We start from the raw sequence: 19,263 nt of genomic DNA on the forward strand, positions 1-19,263 counted from the left end.
TTCTGAGTGCTTGACATTATTCAGTGATGAGTGTCTACATCCTGATATCCTGTTATCTACCTCTTGGAATGTGCCCTTTGATCTGTGTAATGAAACTGCCCCAAGCTAACAAGTACTCTCTTACCCATTACACACAGAGTCTCAGGCTTGAGAGTTAGAGGTTCTGTCCCGGAACTCCCCCTCATCTCTCTCGACAGTGCTTAGGGTGTCTAGAGCAATCCTTTTCTTCACCATCACAGTATCTGCTGGATGGAAATGACACTGAATTAAAATGAAAAGATGCTATTTAAAATGGTGAGAAGCTGCTAAAGAAATACTTTGAATCTTCAAACTATAGTGCCTGCACTAGAATAGAATGCCTGTATTTCTCTTTAAGAAATGAGATGAGGAAGAGAAAAGAAAGTACACTGGAAACAACAAAGGAGAAAGCAGGAACAAATAAGTAAATAAAATACGTGAGAGAAAGCAAGTGCCCTCCAAAACGGGTTCTTGGAGAAGATTTGTAAAATTACTCATCTTTAGCTGACTGATCAGAACAGGGAGAGAGAGGTATGCTACCAGTATTCCTAAGGATATCAGTAAATATGCCACAGATATTAAAATAATAATGATGATATTTATGCCACTGTGTTTAAATTTAATAAAATATATATAAATTAGATTCTTTTTATTAAAAAGGTACCAAAACACAATAGAAAAGAAATAGACTAACTTGAAAAGTTTCAGATCTACTATTACAGAAATAAAGTGTCACTTAGAAACATTCTCACAAGGAAACCATTTGAGTTGAATAATGAAGTCTATAAGCGCACATAAAGAAGAAATAATTCTAATTTCTCACCAATTCTTCCAGAACATAAAAAGAAGGAAATACTTCTTAAACTCATTCTATGAAGTCAATATTGTCTTGATACCAGAGCAGAAAAAAATTGGAAGAAAATTCTATATCAATATCCCTCACAAATGTAGACTAGAGGATTATAGACAAAACTTTAGTATATAAAATTCAACAATATGTAGACAGAAGAATATTTCATGATGTTGACTTTGTAACTTTTACCACAGAATACAGTTGGCTTAACATTTGAAAATTAATCAGTACAATATATCATCAAAATAGACTGAACAAAATGACTATTTCAAAAGTTGCAGAAAGAAGATTTTGCAAAACTCTGCATCTAATCACAGTAAAATATTTCAGAGAACTCAGGATAGAAAATGACCTTTTAAACAGATGTTTTAAAAATCCTCAGAAGCCCACGACTAACTTCACAACATTTGATAAGAAAAGATTGAATTATTGCTTTCTAGATCAGAAACAAGGCCATAATGACTAATCTGTCTATTTCAGTTCAGTATCTAACAGGAGATTCTAATAAGTGCAATAAGTTTAAAAAATAGGATAAGTCAACTGAAAACAAAGAATAAATCTGTTCTTATTAGTAGATGTTATAAATTTAAAGTATCTACTAAAAATGAAAACAATGAACTTGACAAGGTGGTAAAGTATAAATTCAACATATAAAAATGAATTACATTTCTAAAATATAGTGACAAGTAGAAATTAAAAGAAAATATATAAGTTTATAGCAGCATCAAAACTATGAAACATTCATTTGATAAAGGACGGTCAAGTTTTGTGCAATGAAAACTACAACATGTTCCTGAGAATAAGTAAAACTGAATAGAGAGATACCATGTTACAAATAAGACTCATTCATTCTATAAAGATGTTAGATCACCCTGAACTGATCCATAGATTCAATATAATCACAATAAAAATCAGAGCAGGTCTTTTTAGTAGAAAAGAACAAATTTGTTTTAAAATTTACATATATATATATATATATATATATATGATTTTGCTTCCTAATTTACAATTCACTTAAGGCTACTTTAGTCAAGAACAAACAATAATAAAGATAGACATACAAGAACAAAGTCTAGAAGACATATATGGTCAAATGATTTTTGGTGAAGTTTTCAAGATAATTTACTAGGAAAGGACAATCCTAAAAAACACCAACAAAGAAGAAGGGAGAGAGAGAGAGAGAGGAGAGGAAGGAGGAAAAGAAAGAAAAGGAAAAAGAAGGAGGAGGAGGAGGAGGAGAAGGAGGAAAAAACTTTATGTCCATCTTTTAAAAAATCATTTTATAACAACTATACACTTAAAGAACCAAAGCTATAAAAATTGTTAAAATAGTCAGGTGCCAGTGGCTCATGCCTGTAGTCTTGGCAAAGGCTGATGATCGTGGTTCTAAGCCACCCCAGTTGGATAATGGTCTGTGAGACTGATCTCCAATTAATCACCAAAAACAGCTGAAACTAGTTCTGTGGCTCAGCAGTGGAGTGTCAGATTTGATTGAAAACCTCAGGGCCAATACACAGGTCCTGAGTTCAAGCCCAAGCATGTGCGCATGTACACACACACACACACACACACACACACACACACACACACACACACACACACAAGAACATTGTCAGAAGAATATAGAAAAGGTTTCAGTCATCTTGGATGTGACAAAGCTTTTTTAAAATAGGACCCAAGAGACAGGAAACTAAGACAAAAATACAAATGACTAACTTTGATTTTATGAACACTACATTTCTTCCCTATGATCATTAAAATAAATCAAGTCCATACTGAGAGGGAAACTTGCAAAAATAATATCTAGCAAAGACAAAGCACATCATGCAAGGTACACATGTATAAATATGACCATACAATTTAATGATAGGAAAATGTATTTGAGTCCATTTCTAGGGACTGTTCTGGAGTAGTCAAATTTATTGAAAACGGCTCAGTGGTCGACAGAGGCTGTAAGGATGGGGAATGGAAAGAAGGAACGCTACTGACTCTAATGGACACAAATTCCTTTGTGGGTAAAGAAATAATCTACCATCAGATAATTCTCTTGTCTCCATCCTTTCTCTCTCCTCTCTCTTAATAGGTGTTGCCCTCTGCTATTGATTCTGGAATTCCTATTCCCAAGAAGTGTGAGAAAGAAATTTATTTATAAATAAGTGAATGAAATTAAGTGCTGAGTCTACAACTTTGTGAATATAATTTAAAAAAAAATCCACTAGTTTCTGTGGGCACTGTCTCTGAGCTTTTTTGCTCAAGACTAGTGCTCTACCACTGACCCACAACTCCACTTCTGGCTTTTTTGGGTGGTTAATTGAAGATCAGAGTCTCACAGAATTCCCTGAGATTCTAGACATTCACACACAGTCAGACTAAAGGAGAAAACACCCTTAGGGGAAGAACCCAAAGGCATAACTCCTCTAAACATGTAGAATATTATTTATCAAACCAAATTCTAGTAAAAAGAAACATGGATTTTTTTTAAATTGTTGGTGGTGATGATGGTGGTGGTAGTGGTAGATTTTGTTGTGTTTTTGGGTTTTTTTGTCTTGTTTCTTGTCTTTTTAGGGGGCATACAAGGGAGGTACAGAAGGGGAGGGAGGGAGGGTGAACAATGTAATCATGGAATTCAGTATATACTACATGGAAAATGAACTATGCAACTTGTGGGCAGGGAAAGGACAAGGAAACTGGAGGAAAGCAAAGGAAAATATGACACTGTCCAAACAAGAAACGTAATCCTTTTGACTTATGAAATGGTAACCCCTTAATAATAACAATGAAATTATATTTAGAAATCTGTGGCTTCATGCTAACTGCAAATAGCCTGTCTATTTATATTTTTTATCTACAGGTTTACTATCTGTAAAATGGGGTTAATAAAAGTGCCTTCAAGTTATGGAGGTTGTGTGAATTAAATGACGAAACTTGGTATTAAAAAAATGGTAGAGTTGTTGGTTTTCTTTTGTTTTTTGTTTTTAAAAACTACCTTTTTAGGCTCTTCCAATATGTAGCAAAGAAAACTGTACTATTAAGAAAGCACACAAAAAAGTAGAGTTCTTGGTATTTAACAAGCACTTAATGGGTATTTTCCAGTAACATATTTGCCATTAAGGTAATAATAGGCAATCCTAAAATGTTTGCTGTAGGAACTATTAACAGATGTATTCAAGAAATGCATACCATATTTATCCATATGATCCATGGTACCAGATTTCCCAATATAACTCCTTGCCTACTCTATATGTATAGACAGCAACTTCATGCACAACACTAAGGGGCTGGCTGTACTTTAGGCCTTTGAAAGGTACTGTCCCACGAGGTGTATTTTTGCCCAGCATTGAAAAACTGCAAGGATACCGCCCTTCCTCTCGTGCTTCTTTTTCTCCTCAGCTGTGTAGATGCTCTCAGAACCCATGTGGAGGAGGAAAATAATTGCAATGTAACGCTGAACAGCTGCTTGCTAGGTGATTTACTCCACTGTCACCACCTGGGGAGATTAGAGGGGATTTCCCCTCTGACACAGGCTCCTGGAATTTATGGTCTTTTCCCTTTCTCTTCCCGGGTGGTATCAGTATTCTGCTTCAGGGTTTGTTCACTAGGAAGTTAGCCATTGGAACAGGCACAAGTCATTTGCTAGAAGGAAGAAATACCGGCAGATAAACTTCATGCTGTTCAGGTAAACATTCAGATGTAGTTTCTAGTTATTTCACCAGCTTGGTTATGCCTAAAGTAGTATTAGACTTTATCTAGCCCACCCATGGGTTTTTATCTTTTCGTGGGTCAATGAATGACCTCATTCTTGGAAACTGTGTCCACAGTGAAAGATTGAATCCTAATCTAAGGACATCTTATAGAAGACACAGTCTTCATAGAAGGAATGAACTGAGAATTTACATCATTAGTATGGGCCTACATTCAATATGTCTTTATTTTCTAAAGTGAGAAATATGAAGAAATGCAGGCAAATGTGAAAGCAGAGTATGCAGTGATGTGCCTATTGCCCAAGGAATGTTGGAGATTACCAGTAAATAACTCTAAGCTAGGAGAGATACATAAAACGAATCCTCCCTAACACCCTCCAGACACAACCAACCCTGCCAATCCCTTGATCTCACACATCTGGCCACTAAAACCATGAGACAATAAATTTCTGTACCACAAGCTACTCTGTTTCTAGTACTTTGTTATGATAGCCCTCACTAACCTTACACCAAAAGTCTGTTAAGTCTCTGAACCCCTTTGGAAGGGAAGCCAAATACATTAAAATATTTTTTCAAGCAACTCTGGATATACCTATATTTCTCTATGAGTATATTAAACAACATCTAACGATGGCTCAAAAACACTGAAATTTTGGAATGTAGAGGCATGTAATGACGTTTTGAGATCCGCAGCAACCCTATGGCTCTATGAAAACATCTGTGACTTGTATTGCTCATGGGTACTTCCATTTTATTGTTTACTGCATATATTTGTAAATGACATAAATGATAACTTCCAGTTAGAGATTGGTGAAAGTTCAGAAATGATATCCTCTCCAAATTCACGGATTACCTATATTATCTGCACATGTTGGGAGGGAAAAGTCAAAGAACTTTCAGTCGGCAAAAACGCAACTTTTGCCTCGGCATTTCTGGATCTTCCCTAGGAAAATCTCTGGTCATGTTATTTATTTTAACTTGTTCCTTCATGTCTTCATCTTTAGCTCCAGATTGCACCGTCCATCTGTCCTTTCAGTGGTAAAATTCTCTTCCCTCTGAGATCCAATATATTCGTAAATAGCACCAAGAGATAATCTCTGGGCCTATAGCATCATGGAAGTTGCTATCAAATACTCCTAGTATTTAGTATTTTCATTGTTGAAGGTCTGAGGCTTCCTATAGAAATCTTCACTCATCATCACCTGCAACAAATGAATTTTTTTGCTGTTTCCACAGCCTTCTGTGTGTACTCGATCCCTAGTTCTCACTGGCATGCAGTGGACCTCCTATGACTTGCACAAATCCTTCTCTAGCAAGAACCCGATTTTATACATACACACACACACACACACACACACACACACACACACACACACACACATATATATATATATATATATATATATATATATATATGAATATATAGATGGGTGCCAGTGGCTCATGCCTGTAACCCTAGCTCCTCAAGAGGCTGAGATCTGAGGATCACAGTTCAAAGCCAGCTGGGCAAGAAAGTCTGTGAGACTCCAATGAACCACCAGAAAACCGCAAGTAGTGCTGTGGCTCAAGTGGTAGAGCACTCTCCTTGAGCTGAAGAACTGAGGGACAGCGCCTAAGCCCTGAGTGCAAGCCCCACGACTGCCAAAAAACAAAAAGAATACATAGTATAATATAGTACATATAGTATACTATATATAGTATACGTGTTATATATATGCTATATATAGTATATTCTTATTCTAGGACATCTCTGGTTCACTGCCACAATATGAGAATATAACCTATCCCTGCAGACATTCCACTCTCCATACTGATACACTCTGTTAATGGCATCGTAAAAAACAGACATGATAGGGAGCTATTGAGTACAAGCATTCCCTGAAGCAATTGGAAGAGACAAGCCTCCCAGAAATTCAATGTCTTGTCTCGTGGATTAAGATTGTAGTCATCATTTAGTCTGGGGCATGTTGTGTTCCTCCCTCCGAGCTAAAGAATAAGTCACTGTGACATTTATCTCTTACATTAAGAAAAAGGCATAGACCTGGCTAGGCATTTTGTAATTATAGGCTTTTATAATTATAATATATTGTTGTTGGAACTACTCAAAACCATTTATTAATTGGTAGATAACTCCAAAAGCCTGCTAGTTCAAGTAAGATCAAGAAGAGAGGAAGCCTGTGATCCCAGCTCTTTCTTGGTTTGGGGCCAATCTCTGCAAAAAAAATTAGTAGGAGTGGTAGTGTATACTTGTCATTTCACCTACATTGGGGCATAAATAGGAGCATGTGGCTTAGGCTGTCCAGGGCAAAAACAGAGAACATATCTCTATAATTATGAAAGCAAAAACACTGTGAGCATGGCTCAAGTAAAGTGCCTGCCTAGCAGGTATGAGGCCCTGAGTTGAGACCTTAGTACTTTCAAATGAAAGAAAGAAGGTATGAAAGAAAGACAAGTAAAAAGGAAGGAAGGGAGGGAAGGAAGGTGAAAGGGAGGGAAGGAAGGTGGGAGGGAGGGAGGGAGAGAAAAGGAGGAGGGAAGGATAGAGGAAGGGAGAGGAAAGGGAGAGGAAAAGGAGGGTGGGAAGGAAGGGTAGAATAAACACGGATGGAAGGGGAGAGGAAAGGAGGCATGGGTTGTAGGTTCAGGTAAAGATTGATTTGTAAATGTCCCTATTCTATTATTTGGACTCTATAACCTATAGATGCAATGATGCTAGATGTAACTGTGGTAGATAAGAGTAGCCCTGATATGAGAACTCTAATGTAAAACTCATAGTGCAGACACTCCAGATTTTAAACCAAAACTATATTGTCCCTAGAAGACAAAGCTTGACAATCAAAGCCTGTTGACAGGCTCTCAGGAGGGTCCTGGTACATACAGAAGGAAGTCCTGATCATAGCATTGAGAAGAAGCAAAAGTCCTTACATTCTGCTCATCTTTGGCTTTCAAGCTATATGCTGTCCATCAGGCTGTCAGAAGACAGATGAACAGTTTACAAAGTATAACCATTTATTCATTTTTCATGTACATGAAAAAGCACACAGAAAAAAAACCCAAAGCCTGTACTCTATTCTGGATAAAAGAATAATACGTTGTAAAATGTTGACAAGACAAAGGTTTAAGTGAAGGTTGTTTTTGTAGAAAAGTAACTAAGCAGATACTGGTTAGTTCAGCCAGGCTTGTTCCTACAGATTTCTCTTGGCTTTTCCTCTCTATCTCTGGTATAGGCTTCACTCCAGATACACATTTTCTTTCTCTTCTCCCAGTGTTTAGTCAACAGAAGTATCCAAGAGTTCACACCGTGTCTGATTATTTACCAAGAGACTCTCATCGAAACATTCCCATGTTCTCCTAGCCCACACAGGAGTAGGCTCAGGTCTCTTACACTCTCTAGACCTTGCAAAATTCTGTCTGATATGTAGGTATTAGATTCACATTTAATAAAAGGGAGCTGGATGGAGTCTTGAAACTAGCCTATGAAAGATTTTAGAAGTATATTTAATTTATTTCCCAATGAACAAACTGTGCAATTCCCTCAAGATCAAACCCCCCAAAATTTTTAGATGCTCTGCTCTCCTCTAAGAAATAATTTGTTTCTTGGAAGAGAAATAATGATGTAGACTTTAATTTCACCCTCTTGATTAGATATTTCTTAGCTGGTTCATTCATGAAAGGAGGAGCTGGTACCAAGTTGGAGCAAGGAGTCAGGCTTAGTGGTGTCATCATGGATCATATTGTGAGGTTTAATTACTTTTTAATTTGGAATAATCATCAAGGAGACCTTGGGGGGAATACTAGCTCATTTTGCCAGTGAAGCAAAATGGTAGGTAACCTTAAATCATTTTGCTCCACATAGATACCTCAGAAATTCATGAGACACTGTGTATTATGAACTATATTTGACCAGAGGAAGTTCAGTTATGCTAATTTTTCAAGACGGTTCTTGCTGATAATCCTCTACAAAATTTATGAAAATCTGGTCATATGAATGTATTAATGCACAATAATGTCTATTCTTTTTGATTATATAATAAACTAATTGCTTGAGTGGTATGATATGACAAAAATTTTTTTCTTGTAGACCTGCCAATCAACTGCCACATGGTTATACCTCCTCCACAGATAGCAGGTTTTGAAAGGCTGAGAATAGGTACATATTTAGACAAAGGGGCAGAACCAAGACTGACATATGAATGGACAAACATCTTTGCAAGTTTGTAGAGATGTTTCTAAAAGCACCATTTTGTAAGGAGACAGAGTAAAGTTTATAAATTTTAAAAAGTAAATATTGTTATCAAAAATACTATAAATAGTTTTGGTTGTAACACTATCAGTGTGTTAACTTTTCTAAGTTATTTTAGGGAGTCCCCTAAAATAATCTTCTCTCCTTTCACCTCAGATCTGGTTCTAATACTCCTTAGTGATCTGGTACTTGTCCTCGCCTACCTAATAAAACTCCTACCTCCATTTTCTACATCTAGATCAATGTAAGTGAGTATTTCTAGGAAAATATCACATAATCAGGCTGATGGCTGTGAGCACTGATTGGTAGCATTGGCATCAAATGGGTCCAATCAATACAGAGATCAATAGCATGGATCTCAAAACACAGCAAGGAAAGTATATGTTGTCTGTAAGAGAGTCACAAAAACAGAAATAGGTTGGAAATAAAGGGTGAAAAAAGGATATTTCATGTGAAAAAGACCAAAAGAGGAAAAAGACAACTATTCTCTAAGCAGACAACATAGACACTGGATTCATAAAATGTGTATAAAGCAAGCACTGTAGGTTCAACACAGAAAAATATATGACAATTACAAACATTTATGTACCTAATAACCGATTATCAGAATATCTTACACAAAACTGACAAAATTGAAAAGAAGACTAACTCCACATCAGTAGTTGGAGATAACAGTATCCACGTTCCTACAATCAGGTCAACAGAAGCCATGGAAGGAAATGGAGGCTCTCGACAATGTCCCAACAGACATGTGCTTATTATCATTATGAAATTTTCAATTAGTTCCCATTTCCATATTCTATGACAACTGGAATAAAAACATACCTCGACTACCTGCCTTTATCTTCTTCTAATCCCAATATGTGAATATTTTCCACTGAAAAATTGAAGGCCTTATTTCCTTCTGGCACTCGCGTTATCGTGTTAAAAACAGACTGCTGTGTGATCACACAGGAAAGACCAACAGTCAATAATTCCATCTGTACAAAAAAAAATTTCAGGTCCTTGATCATGAATAGTTCTTCCAGGATTTCCATTCAAAGTAAGATTAGAACACAATACAGACATGAAAATGTAAAGGAACAGGAAACCCAAACAAAACCGAGAAAATGAAGACAACAAGAGAAAATTTTAACTTTTTTAGAAAAATTAAAATAGCTAGACACCACTTGTTCATGCCTGTAATTCCAGCTGCTCAATTCCAGCCTGGGCAGGAACATATGTGAGATTCTTTTGTTTCCAGCTGACCAACAAGAGGTCTAACATAGAGGGGTAGCTCAATGGTAGAGTGCTAGCCTTAACTAAAACCGCTCAGGTACAGTGCCGAGGCCCTGAACAAACCTCAGAACCAGCATTAAAAAAGAAAGAAAGAAAGAGGGGCTGAGAAGGTGGCTCAGTGGTGGAGTGCTTGCCTTGCATGCATGAGGCCCTGGGTTCAATTCCTTAGCACCACATAAGCCGAAAAGGCCAGAAGTGCTGCTATGGCTCAAGTGGTAGAGGGCTAGCCTTGAGCTGAAGAGCTGAGGGACAGCGCCCAGGCCCAGAGTTCAGGCCCCATGACTGACAAAAAAGAAAGAAAAGAAAGAAAAGCTAAAATGAACATCTTTAGATAGTCAAAAGAAAATTGTATTCATAAAACACTAGCAGAAAAAAGGAAAGCTTAAGTATTGAAGGCAAGTCACATGCTCCATGATGTCACCGAAGCCTGATGATAGAACTTGGGATCCAAATGCTGCATCTTCTCACCCTAGCATTTTATCTTATTTGCAATAACTAGTATATGCCTGAGTCAAGCAGAAAAGGTCAGATAAGTTGACGTTAGGGAAATGAACCCTACGATATGTATTCAGATGTTTTTTTTCTTTCATGTGATTATTTCTAATACATTTATAAGATGATTTCTTTGTTGCTTTGTATGTCCTTCCCTCATGGTATAACCCCTGCTTTCACTGTATTTGATGTCGGTATAATTTGTGGAGGGGAAGGGAAAAAACAAATCGTTTAAATAGGGATACAGGTGGACCCATTGCAACAATGAGACGTACAAGTCGTTATGTCAAAAACGAACTTTACAACTTTGGGGGGGGGGAGGAGGGTTGCATGTGTGTGTGGGAGAATGGGAAGGGGAAACAAAGGAGGAGGCTACAATGCTTGATAAGAAATGTACTCATTATCTTGCCCATGTAATTGTAACCCTTCTGTACAGTATTTTCACAATAATAAAAATTTAAAAATTAAAAAAAAATCAAATTTCCAATTAACAATGAAGGTAAAATACACACACACACACACACACACACACACACACACACACACACATATATATATATATATATATACACACATATATACTTAAATACTTAACTACTTCTTGCTCTGAAGGTTACTGGAAAAAAAAAAGTGTACTCAGTGAAATAAGTCTAATTGTGAAAGAAAAATCACAACTAGTTGGGAGGGAGAAACACAAGGAAATTATGCAGGGATGACTCAAACCTCACACCGTGCCACGACACCACCTTGCCCACGAAGAAGAGATGCTTGCGTGGCGAGCTTCCTGGGATCAGCGGAGAAACTGGCCACGGGGCTTGAAAGATGAGGAAGTAGTTGTTTCTGATAGGAGTAGATTTTTTTTAAAAGTTCTAATTATACGTCAGAGATGGTGTTGAAGGTGAGCAAACTGAAAGCTTAATGTTGAACTCCATGGATAATAAATTGGACATGTCTGTATAACAGTTGGCTCAAAATCATGAAAGAATAAAATATGGATTTATCTAATTATACAATATAGAGCTTTTAGTCACTCAGTTATTTACCAAATTTAAAACATAGCCATTTATTGATTGATTGTCCCTTTTGGATGAATCAGGAAGAGAAGCTGAAGAGATAAATTAAGGTTTCCTGCTATAAAAGATAACATTTCAACCATCTTAGCAAGCAATCAGTAGATACTGTCTAAGCTTAACATAGATAGATAGACAGACAGACAGACAGACAGACAGACAGACAGACAGACAGATAGACAGATATACATATATACACATATACATATATATGTATATGTATATATTACCAGTATTTGGGCTTGAACTTAAGGAACCTGTCCTTGAACTTGTCCTTGAGCTTTTTTATTCAAGGCAAGCGCCCTACCACTTGAGCCACAGCTTTACGTCCAGATTTTTTTTGTGATTAATTGGAGATGAGTCTCACGTACTTTCTTGCTCAGGCTAGCTTCAAACAGAAGTCCTCAGAGCTCAGCCTCCTGAATAGCAAGAATTATAGATATGAGCCATCAATTCCTTGCCATAAGATTTTAAAAAAATAAGACACAGAGACTAAAAGAGAAAGAAAAAAATCAAAGAGAGATGAAAGTAGTTACAAACATCAGGAGGTTAAAGAAGAGTAGCGTAGGGAATTATCAGTACTCAATAGAAGAAATAGAATAATATTAGATTTGATATTTAACCTATGTATTAATGATAGCAATGTATTCAATTGAAGATAGAGATTAAGGTCAGCACCAGGCTCATACCTGTAAACTTAGCTATTCAGGACATTGAAATCTGAAGGAGCATAGCTTGAAACCAGTCTGAGAAGAAAGATCCATAAGACCACATCTCTAAGACAATCCATTAAAAACCTCAGGTCAAGTAGGAGTACAGCCCTAGGAAAAAATGCTGAGCAAAGTTTGCACTTAGAGCCCTTAGTTTATAATACACACACACACACACACACACACACACACACACACACACACACACACACACACATATGTACATGTAAGGGGGACTAAGTTCATAGATTATGATTTTTTGTCTCTATTTTCTTCAGAACCTATATAGACAACATTTAATTTCCTTGGCTTGGGTAAGGTATAAACAGCACAAATGAATTTTCTCATAAGGGATGCAAATTCAAGATCAAAAGCCAGCATTATTGGGTTCAGGTAAGGTCTCATTTTTTGCAGATTTACCTTCTCACCAGATCCTCCTATGGCAGAGAGAGAGAGAAAGAGGGAGGAGGAGAAGGAGAGAGAGAGAGAGAGAGAGACAGAGACAGAGACAGAGACAGACAGAGATAGAGACAGAGACAGAGACAGAGACGGATCTTCATGCATGTTGGACTTCTTTTACTAAAGAATAATTCCTGCTATCCTGGTTTCTGTTCTAACTTTGTGCCTGAATCTCTAGCTTTTGAATAATTCTTGGAAGTCAATGATAGTTCAAAATTCTCATTTTGCTCATTAGTCAGTTTCCATCAGGAATCAGGACTCTGACTGATACGTCTTAAAGACTACAAGTCAAGCCAAAAAACTGCCATGGTATGATACTTACATCCTTCTCTAATTTTTGCTTCAGCTCATCCCATTTGCAGCTTGGGGACAGACCATTGATTTCCAATCCCGTCCCACCCCCAACCTGTATTTGTCCATATCTGCTCCACCTTCAGGAATGAATTAACATGCTCATATTTCCCCTCGAAGTTTCTTGTGAACATTTCTCTCCTTTCTTGAACTTCCATGACTCTCTTAAACAAGACTTGCATGGAATAGTTCACATGTACTTTGGGAGGCCAATGATTGGTGTATGTAATTTACAGAACTATTAGTTATGTAGAGGAATGTTTACAAATACACACATGGGACAAACACTTCATAAGTGTGGGATGAGGGCATTTCTTTTTAGTTATTGTTAGTGTCTCCCATTACTATGAATCACAAGGCAATCCCTATAAAATGCTGGAAAACATCACCAAACACATGCACCCTCCAATTCTTTCAGGTTTCATGTTTCAGTAACAAGAAAAGACCTAAGCAAACAGTTGGGCTCACCTTTTACTCTGTCACATACTGATGAAAATCCCACAGCGTCATCCTTCATGTGTGGGAATGTCATGATGGCTAATGTTATTATTTTGTGGGAAAGCACAAATACGAAGTGTGAAGTGCCCGAGACTGAGTAGATATGGAGTAGGTGTTCGCTCATTCCCACCAGAATTTTTAGTACAAAATAAAAATACATAACAATAAGCCAATTTGATAAAATTAAAAACACCAACTTGTAGCATTCTAGTAGGATGAACATATTCCTTAGTTCCATACCATACTAGTCAAGGCTGCTTGATTTGTTCAGAGGTAATTAAGCTGCAAGATGAAAACAAAAAGTGTAATTCATTCGGTCAATAACAATTCAATACCTACTTCTATATATCAGCAACTATAGAAGACCATAATGTGCCACAGTAAGGATACAAAGGTGCTTTATTTGTGTTCAGGTAATGTATTGTCTCAAGGTCTAGGTATAGGAGGGCCTCAGCAATGTCTTGGAACCAGTGTGTAGAAGGTGTCTAGGAGTTGAGAGTATAGCTCAGGGACAGAGTGCACACAAGGAGAAAAAGACCCTGGGATCCATCCCATAGCTCCAAACAATGGAGGGGAAATGTCCTGGAACCCTAGGAGAATGCCTTCTCATGTCTCCTCCTTGTGCCTCATTTTTAAGTCCATTGATCACCTTTCTCTATTTCCCAATGTCTGTTATATAACCCGACTGTACCACAATTTATGAACTGCTCCCTGAGCATTCCCTCTTCCAAGCTCCCTTGGCAGCGAACATTAGATTGGCCGAGTTGAGGACAGGAATGTACTCTTCCAATGGCCATAAAATCAGAGCTCAGAGGTAAGCTCTGGGTACACAATTCAATGTTGACTTAGCCCCGTGGATTTGGGATTGAGAATATGACAGAGTAAGGAGTTCTCCGTGGTTTGAGAAATTAGAGGCATATCATTTTGAGCCAAGTATTTGAATTCCAAAGTACTAATTAACTGTCCCTGGTTATTACTCATCTGTTGAGTTATAAAATTTGCGAGTGGTGGAGTTGAGGAAGGGACACAGCAGATTTGTGCTAATACTGGGGCTTGAACTCAGGGTCAAGATGCTACTCTGCTAGTACTCTACTATTTGAGCCACAACTCCAGTTCCAGCTTTTTTTTGTTATTTGGAAATAAGAATCTCAGGGACTCTCCTACCCTGGCTGCCAGAAGCTTCTAGCATCCTGTTCTCATTCTCCTGAGCAGCTAGGGTTGCTGGCATGAAACACTGACACCCAGCTCAGGCAGATTGTTTACACTCATTCAGTCTTCTTTGAATTTTTTACCTCTGGAACAAGGGATGCAACCTCTCGGACATTTTCAGCTCCTAATTAGTGCCATCCCAGACTGATAGTAACTGCTGAGTGAGACATGAAGAATTATACATTATGGCACACACCCAGAGATAACTAGGGTTCACCAGCCACTGTCGTTTGTATATATTTTACCAAGGAACTTCCTACAACCTGAGTGTTATGCAGGCCAATTTATGTAAATACGATGGATGAAGTAATGAAGAGTAAGCATTCACAGTGCTTACTCCACTACCATTAAAAAGGAAAAAACCACCAGGATCCAGAATCACAACAAAAAGGATATAGCCTCCCTCCCTTCCTCCCTCTCTCTCTGTCTTTCTTTCACACATACACAGTTACTTGCTTTATACTTTTTCGTGTCTATGAAAGCCATAGTTCATTCAAGTTACAATGAGATTTGTCTTTCCAGCTCCTGTGGTTTTACTTCTGAAATTTTATACAGACTATAAAGTCTCAAGGTTTTCTGGTATCTCCAAGATATTATTGGAAACATGTGGCCAGGGTTGCAAAGTGCGTTAGCCTTTCCAACCTATTTATGGGTTAAAAATAGCATCAATGGATTTTTAGACAAAGCAATAATCCAGACCATGAAAGGAAGAAAGGCTAAGCATATCCTTACACACCAGCTGTGTAAATTATTGTCGTCAAGACAGACCTTCAGTTAGGACAAGAGGGGGAAAAAATCAATATTAATCCAGTCATACTTGTAATGGAAGGATGTGGTCATATAAAGTATTACTGGCTAGTGGAGGATCACAGTCTGAATTGGAAGACAGATGCTATATGTTTGCTATGGAAACAATAGACCGTAACATTGTATTTGATATGGAAAAATCAATCACAGCCTTAGCAACGAGAAACGGCTTCACTCTGAGGCAAGAATACCAAGTACCTCAAGCAGTTGTTAAACAGAAGAGCTTTCATGATTATTTAATCACTCGAGAGGCTGAACCAATTAAAATATCATCTGTCAATACTTTCTTTAGGATATTCTTTCAGGAATAATAAATGTTTTCTCAAATCTATTGTCTTAACCTAAAGGATGATAATACAGAAAAAAAGGAAAAATAGATGTATTATCTTTTCCAATGAGAAGATGTTTCCGATTTTATTGGAGCTAAAAAAAGGCCCAGATGAAAATCTAAGCTGACAAAGGCTTGGCAGTATGTACTCACATGGTCAAATAACACACCCAGTGTAGAGGGCCTTCAGGCTTCAGAAATCGGGGAGGAATTCACTTCTGGCTATGGCCTCACACACACACAGGTAAGGAAATGGTGCTTCATGGGAAGGTTTTTTGTTGTTGTTGTTGCTTTTCTTGGCAGCTGGGCTAGAGTTTGAACCCAGAACCTCCTGCTTGCTAATCAAGGCCTCCTACTCATCATGTTAAATAAGGAACTGGCACAATTAAATGTGTATTTTAGAAAAATAGCCATGATAACCATATGGATGATGGATCACAGAAGGAAGTGAACATCTACAATGATTTGTAAAGTTCCGATTTTATTGCAAGGGCAGGTATTTTTAAGGAGAAGATACAATTGAGGGTGTGGAAGAGAGTTGACTAGGAAAAATTCATGCAGGTTAAAGAAAAAGGTATTGAAAAATTGCATGGAAGTTTTCTTTGTGAGCCTTGTTTGATAATAGGATCTCTAATACATTTGGGAAGACATTGAACTAATCATCACAGCAAACAATAAAACTGCAAAAGTAAAGAAAATGCTAGGTGTATCCGAACATGTATTTAAGTTCGTAGAACGTAAAACTTCCTGTACTGGCCCTTATGTCTTAGGACTATTATTTAATATGATTGGGCTTCATTCCTTAACCAATTTTAAAAGTAAGAAACGAATTTTTGATATCTTGATTGTGAAAATAAAAAATAACATAATAAGTCAAGTATCTACTTTATATTAAAGTAGATGTAGTACTATCAGTAGTTTTTAAATCTTCAATTAAAAATGAGTAACCTGTTCAAGGCAACTTAAAAAAAAAGTGTGGACCAGGCACCTGTGGTTCATGCCTACAATCCTAGCTATTAAAAGGGGTTAAGATCTGGAACATTGCAGTTTGAACTAGAAAAGACTACAAGACTCCATGTTAATTAACCAGCAAAAAGCCTATGGCAGTATGGCTCAGGAGATAGAGTGTTAGCCCTGAGTTCAGACATGAGCACCAGCCAATGGTGCTATATCAGATTTACCCTATTGAGTTCTGGGTTCTGGCCTTGCATTTTAATGACTCGTTTATTTTCTGTTCTTCTATCCATACCATTTGAAATAATCATATTCTGTTCATCTCCTACCATTGTGTGTTGCAAATACGTAAGCTTTTTGTTTTAATGTCTATGGGGACACACAGCTTCTCTTGATTCTCAGAGGAAGTCTTTGTTTTTTATTTTTTGGTCGGTCGGGGGGCCTGGGCGCTGTCCCTCAGCTCTTCAGCTCAAGGCTGGCTCTCTACCACTTGAGCCACTTCTGGCCTTTTTCTGCGTATGTCGTGCTGAGGAATTGAACCCAGCAAGACAAGCACTCTACCACTGAGTTACCTTTCCAGCCCCTTCAGAGGAGGTTTAGAACCTCAACTGTTGAGCAGTAGTAGAGTTGTTAAGAGTTTGGGGACCCTCAGAGAAGGACTAAATGCATGTCATAGTGTGATATGGATAAGAAACTTTGTGACTTAGGGTGGAATGCTATGGCTAAGGGTTTTAAATGTCTCTCAAATGTCCCTGTGCTAAGCTGGGGACTGGTGGCAAAAGCCAAATGAGAGCATGAGACCCAAAGTTCAAGCCCCAGTATTGTCAAAAAGAAAAAAAAACCTTAAGAATATCATGTGTAAAGACTTGGTGGCCAGCCGATGGTACTATTGGGGAGTGTGGAACATTTAGGAGATGGGAATAGTGGAAGAAGTTAGGTTGTTGGGATTGTGCTTGAGATGGCATTAAGGCCCAGCCTCTACTCTCTGTTTCCATCTCCTCTCTCTGTCTCAGTCTCTGCCTCTTTCTTCCTCTCTTTCTCTCTCTCTCTCTGTCTCCTAGATGTCATGAGGTAGATAGAAACTTTTCCCACGTACTTCTACTGTAGTGTACCAGCTTGCTACAGGCTCAGAAACATCAGAGTCAAGCAGCCACAGACTGAAAAACCTCTGAAATAATAATAAAGCATCAGCCACAATAAGCCCTTCCTCCTTTTAAGTTCATTTTAGTTGTTATTGTAAAAGTGATGTACAAAGGGGTTACCATTAGTTATGTAAGTCAGGTAATGAATACATTTCTTTCTGAACAATGTCACCCCTTCCCTCACTCTCTCCCAGTTTTTCCCTCCCATCCACGCCCACAAATTGTAGAGTTCATTTTCAACATAGTGTCCAGTTTGTATCACTGCTGCATTCGTTCACCCTTTGTCCCACCATTTCTATGACCCCCTTACCCTCCCAAAGACAGAAAAATGAATACACAAGACTAAACAAAGGAAAACAAAAACAGCAACAAAGACAAAAATACCTTATTGTTTCCATTTCCTGAAGCTATTTTGATACACATTACTTTATATGATCAGATGTGCATCGCTATTGGGCCTTTGTGATCCTCTCCTCAGAAGAGCCTTCTGTGGTCTCACTGTGTGAATGTTTATAGACAAGTGTATCTTTTTTTGTCATTTAGCATTCAATGTTTTTACTTGTAGATTTATAGGCACATTCTAGTTACCACAAATGCAGAAAACTATGGAGCGTATGTTTCTTTGGGTTTGGCTTACTTCACTTAATATAGTTTTTCCCAAGTCTTTCCATTTCCTTATGAATGGTAAGTCAGGCATTTTGTCACAGCAACAGAAAACTTACACATTGTGTGTGACGTCAAATCCTATAAACACATTGATAATTTATTATTTTTAAAAGAATGACTTTGATTGCTTAATGAAAAAGAATATATTTTCTCCAAATTAAATTAATATGCAAAAAAACACAAAGTAAATAATTTCGTAGTAACTATTTTGAGTAGAACAGCAGAATGTGGTCTGAAAGATAGCTATCTTCTATCACAATTATTCCAGTTTGTAGTGTAGAGCCTAGTTATTCCTTTCTCCTTTGAAGAACTAGACTATCTCACAGCTTAAACTGTCTTACGGAAACTTAAAATTCAAGACTGTATGCATATTTCAGAATAATTTCTCTTGCCTAGTTTCTACAGGCAGTATAAGAAAACATACTTAACAGACATTTTTATTCACCCCTTTCACATTCGCCTGATGGAATTCATCTAATTTGAT

Source organism: Dipodomys merriami, unplaced genomic scaffold (assembly GCF_024711535.1).
Source record: "Dipodomys merriami isolate MVZ:Mamm:240054 unplaced genomic scaffold, mDipMer1.0.p SCAF_81, whole genome shotgun sequence".
In the NCBI taxonomy this organism is placed as follows: Eukaryota; Metazoa; Chordata; class Mammalia; order Rodentia; family Heteromyidae; genus Dipodomys; species Dipodomys merriami.